General features: G+C 42.0%; 1 long non-coding RNA gene across 1 annotated transcript; it reads right to left on the reverse strand.

The window, feature by feature from the left end:
* Positions 1-1,283: 1,283 nt before the first annotated feature.
* LOC123504186 lies at positions 1,284-6,387 on the reverse strand. The gene is made up of 2 exons (XR_006674736.1): positions 4,395-6,387; positions 1,284-3,936 (listed from the first exon to the last, which is right to left on the reverse strand). It is a non-coding gene; the product is annotated as an uncharacterized LOC123504186 (long non-coding RNA).
* Positions 6,388-8,739: the final 2,352 nt, after the last annotated feature.

The following is an 8,739-nucleotide window of genomic DNA, read 5'->3' on the forward strand; positions in this document are numbered from 1 at the left end:
GTAGCTTCTTGAGTGTGTGTATGAATAGGCGAATCGTGGGTTTCAAGGGCAAACTCCTATGTGTGGTATGGCTGCGGCGCTGGGCTGTGCTAGGCAGGGGCAGGCAAGGCAAGTGGGTTCAATGCAGACAAGGATATCCTGCCTGGGTGATACTGCTAAAATTAGTTCGCCAGCCAAATATCTAGACGAGGACGTGCTACTCAGCCCACAACACTCCATCCCATTCACACACCTGGCAGGGTCTGCTGCATATTTGTAAGCCGAGTCACTGTGCCCTTGGAACAAAGGCACTTCACCACTCTTTGCCACCCTCTGAGGCCTCACTGTGCCGCCGCAGCCCCGTTGCCGCCCACCAGCTGCAAGCGCGGAGCCTCACCCGAGCGAGTCAACAAAATGGCTCTCACGACCTGAGGCACAAGTCCGCCGCTTGGCCAGGAAGTGCGGAGCTGGTTTATCTTCTATTAGAAACTATGTCATATATTCTTCTCATGGTTTACTTAGATTGATTTTTATTTTATTTATTCTAATTTGTCACACTAACAATATTGTCTTTTATTGGGTTGTTTTGTTTTTCTACCTGGTCTACTCTTCCGCACGACTGGATTTACTTCATTGAACCGAAACATCGTGATCGCTTCTGTTTACTTAACGTGTTCCGGCCACCCATTCCTACCGTCCCTTTGCCCGATGCAAGTCTGGCAAGACGGCGGCTAACGGTGCATATTTTTTTTTTCCTTATTATTTTGGATATATATTTTTCAATTTGGTATTGATGTTATGCTTTATGGAGGAAATTACTGATTAATTACCTTCGTGAACTTTCTTTCCAGTGCCACTTCTTTCGCTGCACGTCCCATCCTCTCTTTTCTTTAGAAATTAAATGATCTTCAAAAGAAATGCATTTGTTAGCGTGCTCTGGTGTTCTGCTTGTTATATTAAGTGAACCTAACAGTTTCCAGCTCACGTCGTCATTATGTTGTATATTAAGTGAAAAGTAAAATCTCTTACATAAAATATATATTTTGGCTCCTTACTGCGTAATTCTGCATAACAAATGTTGAGAGATTTTCAAGCGATTTATAAACCTCGATATCCTGTCAAAGAAGTGGATTGTGTAACTTAATGAACCACAAAAACAGTTGTACTCATGAACTATTATTATGTGGCATGTGAATGGACGTGGCATTAACAAAGTAATGTTCCAGTTAGCAGCACTGTCATAACCACATGTACACTTACTAAATTAATAAATATTGCCCAGGAATAAAGAAAAACGAATGTGAAAATGTGTCTTTTGTTTATGCGCACACGCCCAACACAACACACATGAATACATTTTTCAGAAAATAAAAAAAATGTTGACAGGAGCAACAGTAGTCAGATATCCCGTGCTAGTAATGTGTCGGCGTGTCATACCTGCAGTCTCACGTGTTTGCACTGTACTTACCTTCCTGCATGAGCGATGTCAATGAGCGAGCTGATGCAGGTAACCATAAACATGTTGGCAAGGCGTCCGGCGCAGCAAAACAACGCAAACACGAAATAGTTTTCTTTTTAAACACATTCCAATGAATTCCCGGTGCACAGCTGCGTTGGCGTGCTTCTTGTATAGAGATAAATCATATCCAAATTGTCACTAATGATGAAACAAAATTGTACGTAGATTTAACTGTACCAGATTCCTTTTCTTCAACCGAGAGACGGTCAACGCTGTCCTAATCTAGTGACGCTGTTATCTTTTTCAGTGATGCTATATAGATGCAGCGCACACACACACACACACACACACACACACACACACACACACACACACACACACACACACACACACACACACACACACACACACACACACACACACACACACACACACAATGAATATTTTTCCTTATTCAATCAAATATATTCTTGTTCAATCTGAGTATCCTTTCAAAGCGAACAATGCTATAGTGACACAGAAGAAAGCTACTGGGGGCTTGCTCGAAGTGATGTGGATGCTCTTGCTTGATGTCAGTTTTTTTCTGTTCTCTCTCTTTCTCTTTTCTCCCTCTCTTCCTTTTTTTCTGAAGTTCTTGTTATCTTCATGTTTATTCTTGTGAGGCAAAACATTGTTGGAACACTTGCATTGTTGCGTCTTTGTTGTGTCTTTTCTTGTTAAGTCTTTCTCATTTTTTCCTGCAATCCACAAAATGGTCATCAACTGTCTTCTTCGTATAAGGAAAATATACATGCCGAAATGCTTGTATCAGATTATCACGGTCTTGTCCAATTCTACAGCTTTATTGGTGCTTCCGCAAAACGACTGTGTGTGTGTGTGTGTGTGTGTGTGTGTGTGTGTGTGTGTGTGTGTGTGTGTGTGTGTGTGTGTGTGTGTGTGTGTGTACGTGTGTGTTTTTGTGAACGTACGGGCAACCACGGACAACATCCCAGTGTTTGTGCCACGATGACTAAAACATCATGCTACTCTCCCAGACAGTGAGTGACACACACTGGCACTTTCATCACAGCTATAGGATGACTACCTCAGTCCTCAAGGTGAAAGAAAACCATGCCGTGTGTCGCGATCGTCGGAGGAAGACACAGGACAGCACCGTGATGTCGGCTGACGTGTCACAGTTTTCATGATAACATGTGTGCACCTGCGGTGATTATGTTAATGTCACAAGATTGTGCTTATCAGTTTGTGGCTCCTTAAAATGATGACGTTGAACATCTCTTGTCTCGAAGCCACTGAAATACTAGAATATCTTTTTTTTTATCTATAATATACAACAAAAGAATTTATTCTTATGAGTATTCCGATATTGGCAAATGCAAGTATGTAAATAAAACATACCAATGATATTCATGAATGATATTGATAGCGTGAGAAATATCGGTGATATTGATAATAATGGTAATGTTCATTGCTATTAATGATAGTAATAGTAATCTTAATAGTAATAATTATAATCATAATAATAATAGTAATAATAATAATAATAATAATAATAATAATAATAATAATAATAATAATAATAATAATAATAATAATAATAATAATAATAATAATAATAATGAAAATAATGATAATTGCGGACGCAACAACTATTGCCTTTTAGTTGGGCAGTCAGAAGGCAGTTTTCCAGCGCAGGGGCGGCGGGCGGTTCTGTTGCAGACTCTTCATTAGGCGACGAGCTGGAACGGTAATTAATTTGCTAGTGTATATGTATGTGTTTGTGTTTTGGATGAATTCGGGGGATCGTCATTCGGCAAGGATCATATTATACTTACTCCAACAATCTTTATTTATCATTAAGCACATTCATATCACAGGAAATGCCTTCCCGTGCTGGCAAAAACTTGTTTGGTTCATTCATTCATTCATTGGGCCGCCGCACTTCCTCATTGGCTGGATGGTGAAATTCCTCTCCGTGTTTGTTGTTGTGTAGCGATCCGTGCGCTGTACTTGCTGTAATCCACGAGTGTGTGTATCGCAGTAGTTAGCCTGTACTTAGGGGCTGGCAGGTTGTAGACAGGCTGTGGTAATTATTACATGTGTACAGCCTGCCTTCCACCGGTGATGTACTAATCCTCCTCAACTTCGCTGTTCTCGGCTTCATGGCTAAGTGCACCACAAGCCACAGCTGATACAAATCGTTAACATGGAAAACACCACTATTTACCATATATATATATTTTTTCATAATACTCTCATGTGATCACTTCACCACTTTGATCTTTATTTTAGATAATTATTATTCTTTATTGTTTTTATGTAGCAACACTGTGGGTTAAATTTACAGGCCATCATTCCATTTTTGTTCCACAAGCCAAAGCTCATAAAACCTCGAAAAAAAAAAAAATCTTAATCACAAATCACTCACTTTACAATATTCATCACTTTCTGTTATTTCGTTTTCTTATTTCTTTTTTCACGTAATATTTTGCATTATACTGTAATCATTCAATCACTTAATTTCACTTCATAGAAACACAACATTAAACCAAACTAAATAATTGTATTTTCAAGAATACACACAAATATTGCGTTTTGTTATCCATAACTGACTGCACCTTTCATCACTATATTTTATTCCTTACTGACACACTGTGACTTGAGCACTAATCCTGGCACACTGGAGCACCGCCGCCACAACACTAACACTATACTCCGCCCGCACTCACCGCCCCACTCACCCGCACCCAGGCGTCGTATTTTTTAGTATTTTTTCCAACACTTTCTATCTCACCCTCACTATCCAAGCTGCTCACCAACATCTGAAACTGACACTAGAGACACTACACCAAACAACAGAAACACGTGGACATAATGTTCATCAGAGCACAAAGAAGGCACATTTAATATTCGTTTTCTTTGTTTTTTCTCCAGCAACTTTGTAAACACAACTCACAGCGTTTTAAAGGACTTGAGAACAAAATGAAGCCGTAGAAGGTGGAGGCGGCTACTACGCAGCAAGCCGCCCCAGAGGTACTCCAGTACTGAGGCGGCCGCTGCCTTCCGTCAATCAGGGGTACTGTCGTCGTGTTGCCTCCATGATACCCTCCAATAAAGATTGGTGGTAACACTTTGGCGGTTTTCTAGTAATGTTGCTCTTGTGCTTCCTGTTCCTAATATTCCGTTGAAATTTCAAGCTAATTAATCTCTCTCTCTCTCTCTCTCTCTCTCTCTCTCTCTCTCTCTCTCTCTCTCTCTCTCTCTCTCTCTCTCTCTCCCCACCGAGAAAGTCGCTTGTCATGCCCCTCGCTCACCCCTCAAGCGTGGGGAGGATGATAACACTGGGACCGCGCAGTTTGCATTTCAGAGACCGATTATTATTTTTTTTCTTTTTCCACACGCACACACAAGCTTAGCGAGGCTTGCTTCACTACCTCTGTTACCAAGAGAGGTTGTATGAATTATCACTTTATTATTTTTTTTCTTACACTAGCACCACTTCGTGACACACATATTTCGTCACTACACTTTAACATACTATATAATATTCCAGCTCCGGGACAGGATAACTTGAATGACACTTGGCAGCATATGGTGGACCTCCCAGGCATGCTTGCGCCAGACTGCCTCAGAGTGCACTACCTGCAACCTGCGGCTCTGGGCGACGCATTGACCTCCAGATTGTTTACAGTTTCGTCAGAAGCAGGAGACACCCTTCGTGGGCCCCTCGTCTTCACTTGCGTCCTCACGGAGGCGATATATTTCACACCGCCATTTTCACTCGTGCTAATCAATATTTGCGGAAAGTTCACTCGTCCAGGCGGGGCAGGACTCACGCCACGCAGACGATTCGCGCTACTGCAGAATCACTGGTTTGTCGCTGCTGCATGGTGAGGCACGCCAGCCCGATGGCTGCCTGCATCCATTCACTGTGTATCACTCACTGCCGTGCTCTAAAGCAGCCAAGCACCGCTGTATCAGTAATCTGAGATACCGATAACTTCACTATCTCATCGCCTTTTCTATTACGCTGATCGACAATGACGAATTTTGTCTGTTTTCGTACCGCCATGAGAGTCATGTGGACCGTGTTGGCTCCCAAGGTGCACTGGCAAGCAAGAGCTGTGCTTGACGTCTGCATGCACGCTCCTCCCCCCACCCCCTCTCTTGCACCGCTCTCTTCTGCCTGATGCGCACCATGTGCATTTCCGCGCTTCTTGTGCTTGCATTTCTATATATTTAGTTCCAGCTGATCTTGGCACAGGCAGTATTTCAAGACGGTCACAGCCAAACAGTAAACAATAAGCTTTTCCCTGATGCTTGCGTGCTTTACAGCTCAGTCCTCCGGCGTGTCCGACTCACGACTGAGCCACTGTGCTTGATTCATATCGTGCATGGCAGGCGAGCACCAGGTTGCTTTAAACCTTCGATCGTTGGCTCCTGTCCTAACACTGGCCGGCCTTCGGACGCGTACCCAGACCTTGTAGGTCTCGCCTGCCTGGCGTCATACATCATCACTCTAATGTCTCTTTGTTCTCTCGTTATAAATGGCACTTAAAAATCGTTGAAAAAATTAAAGCAACTGATTTCTGCCAGCCGCAGAGGGGCGGGGACACGTGTTTTGCAGATGTGTGTAGAGGCACATTAGGGTGCCTGTGAGTGGAGCCCCGGCTGGCTGGAGGCCACTGACCCCCAGCGCGGGGCCTATACTCGTACTCTGCTGTTGAGGCCGCTTCCTGCTTCCCTTGAGCTTGCTATTATTTCTCTTTTTTTTTCGCCGCGTTGGGGTTGCGCTGCCTGCACCTACTCGTTAAAGTGTAGTGTTGCCTTCTGTTTGTCGCCGATTTTCTGTTTTCACAAGGCCTAGAAAATCCGGCATCACTTAAACAACTTTTAACTGTTTGCGTGATGCTTCTCTGCCGTCAAGGTTACTGTACGTGTGTGTGTGTGTGTGTGTGTGTGTGTGTGTGTGTGTGTGTGTGTGTGTGTGTGTGTGTGTGTGTGTGTGTGTGTGTGTGTGATGTGCATCTCACCAGTGTTGGGAGACAACAGGCCGAGTAAGCAGTCTACCCGTCACGTCCTGGGACACCACAACACAGCACAGTGGGAGCGGTGGGCGGCTGGGAGGGAAGGCCGCGCCGCACCTTTCATTGTCTGGCTTGTCTACCTGTAATTGTTTTTCAGCCAACAATCGCACTTTGACCTTGACTTCAATGTTCCCTGAATACCAATACAAACGTCAGGAGAACCTCACTTACCGCGTATTATTCATGATTTCAAGCATTACAATAACAATTGGGGTGAGGAGCAGGAACAGGGAGCGCACGTGGGCAGCGTACCGTGGGTGGGTGGTGCTTGTGAGCGCGTAATGCAACCCTGACATGACATGAGAAACCGGAGTCTTGTATTTTTAGCTCCTCAGGCACATGTGTGACCTTAAGACACACTTAAAAAGTCACAGCTGTAAGATGAGTAAAGATCACCGTTATTTTTGTACCTTTCTTTCGTTTTTATTGATCGTGAGGGCAAGTCTTTGTATTTTATAGATCTGTGTTCCCATGACGTGATAATGTTTTCATATTGGTGTAAGTTTAACTGTTCTTAAACACATAATATTTCATGTATCTTGGAAAAAGAAAGATAATCGGTACTACGTTATCTTTCTTCTTTCTTTGCAAGTAAATCCCTTCACGAGTGAGTTGGCAGACTAAGCTCAGAGTTGCCTAAAGTCCTGAGATCATCATATATTTGCCATTGAGAGAGTACCACAGCAGATGGGTATAATGTTTTACTAAATCCTTTCTCTATCTCTTCTTTCAAATGTAAATCTATAAAAAAAAAAAACTTTATTTTAGTCTTTACACGTTCTTTTTTCATGAAGTGGCGTCGAGGAGGGATTTATCTCATTATATTATCAGACACCTTATCTTCCCTTTACAAATGTAGATAAATATATAGGCAAATTATATAGGTAAAACCAAGACTTCATCGCACACACACACACACACACACACACACACACACACACACACACACACACACACACACACACACACACACACACACACACACACTATCTATCTATTGTACATATCGTTGCGTCAGAATCACCGGTAAAAAATAAAATACTATTTTTGATCCAAAAATTCTTAATAATATAATCGGTGCTTCAGAAATGCATCAAAGTTTACTTGCAATTTTGACCTAATACATGCTTTAGATACTACTACAGGTCTTTAAACTATTCTCACACTTTTTAAATTGATATACCCTCAACAAATTTAGAAAAGAATAAAACTAATTACAAGTCGGAATTTTACATATTTGAAAAGTGTGAGAAATTTCCTCACACTTCTAGGTAAACACAACCTCTAAAACCATCCAAAATCCACTCGCAATTACAGACCTCATCCGCATATCGTCCTTAGTTAATCGCTTGTAAATCCATGAAAGCAAAAATCCAGAGAAAACTACGTAAAGAAAGAAAGATGCATTTATTTCCGGCACCCTTAAAACGTTGCCTTGCAGTGGTACTCTGATGCACCATGCGATCCAGCGACGCGAGGACACATGGGTACACTATTGGCTGTGGTAAGGAGCAGCAAGCGGGGTGAAGTGGACAAAGGTCGTAAGGAGCGTGGGTACATTCTTTACTATGCTCAGTCTGTCTTTTAGAATGAAGGCGATTTCATTGATAGTCTCTCTCTCTCTCTCTCTCTCTCTCTCTCTCTCTCTCTCTCTCTCTCTCTCTCTCTCTCTCTCTCTCTCTCTCTCTCTGGTTTTCCTATTTGGACTCTCCCATGACCATTACTTACCGAGCTTATATTTGGAGATGTGTTCTTGTAGCTCTCAATTTATTCTTTCTTGCAATTTTTGTCGTTTAGATTTGTGTCAAGTGTCTGTATGGATTATAGTTCTGTTTTTGCCATGTAGTTTGTCATAAATTTTGTCTCCTGTTTGGGTGTGAAAGAAGAATGAACAATAGGAACAATATAACAAATAAGTACCATATGGGAGAAACTAGAGTGATATGGAAGAATATGATAACTTAATGATTATAATTTGTTCATAACACAAAAATTGTCCATATTTTTTTTATTTCAGTTTTTGTGATAAGGGTTGAAATACGTATAAAAATGAGTGACGGATGTTAGCGATTAGAGTGACCGGTAAAGGCACCTAAATTGATGTAAGAATTTTAGTTATGTTTATGGTACAGAAGTAAGTTAGTAGTTGTAATGGAGAAGTGATAGAGGAATGCGTAAATGGTAGGTGTGTGAGATCGGTGTAACGGTGTAGTT

This window comes from Portunus trituberculatus, chromosome 15 (assembly GCF_017591435.1).
Source record: "Portunus trituberculatus isolate SZX2019 chromosome 15, ASM1759143v1, whole genome shotgun sequence".
NCBI classification, from domain to species: Eukaryota; Metazoa; Arthropoda; class Malacostraca; order Decapoda; family Portunidae; genus Portunus; species Portunus trituberculatus.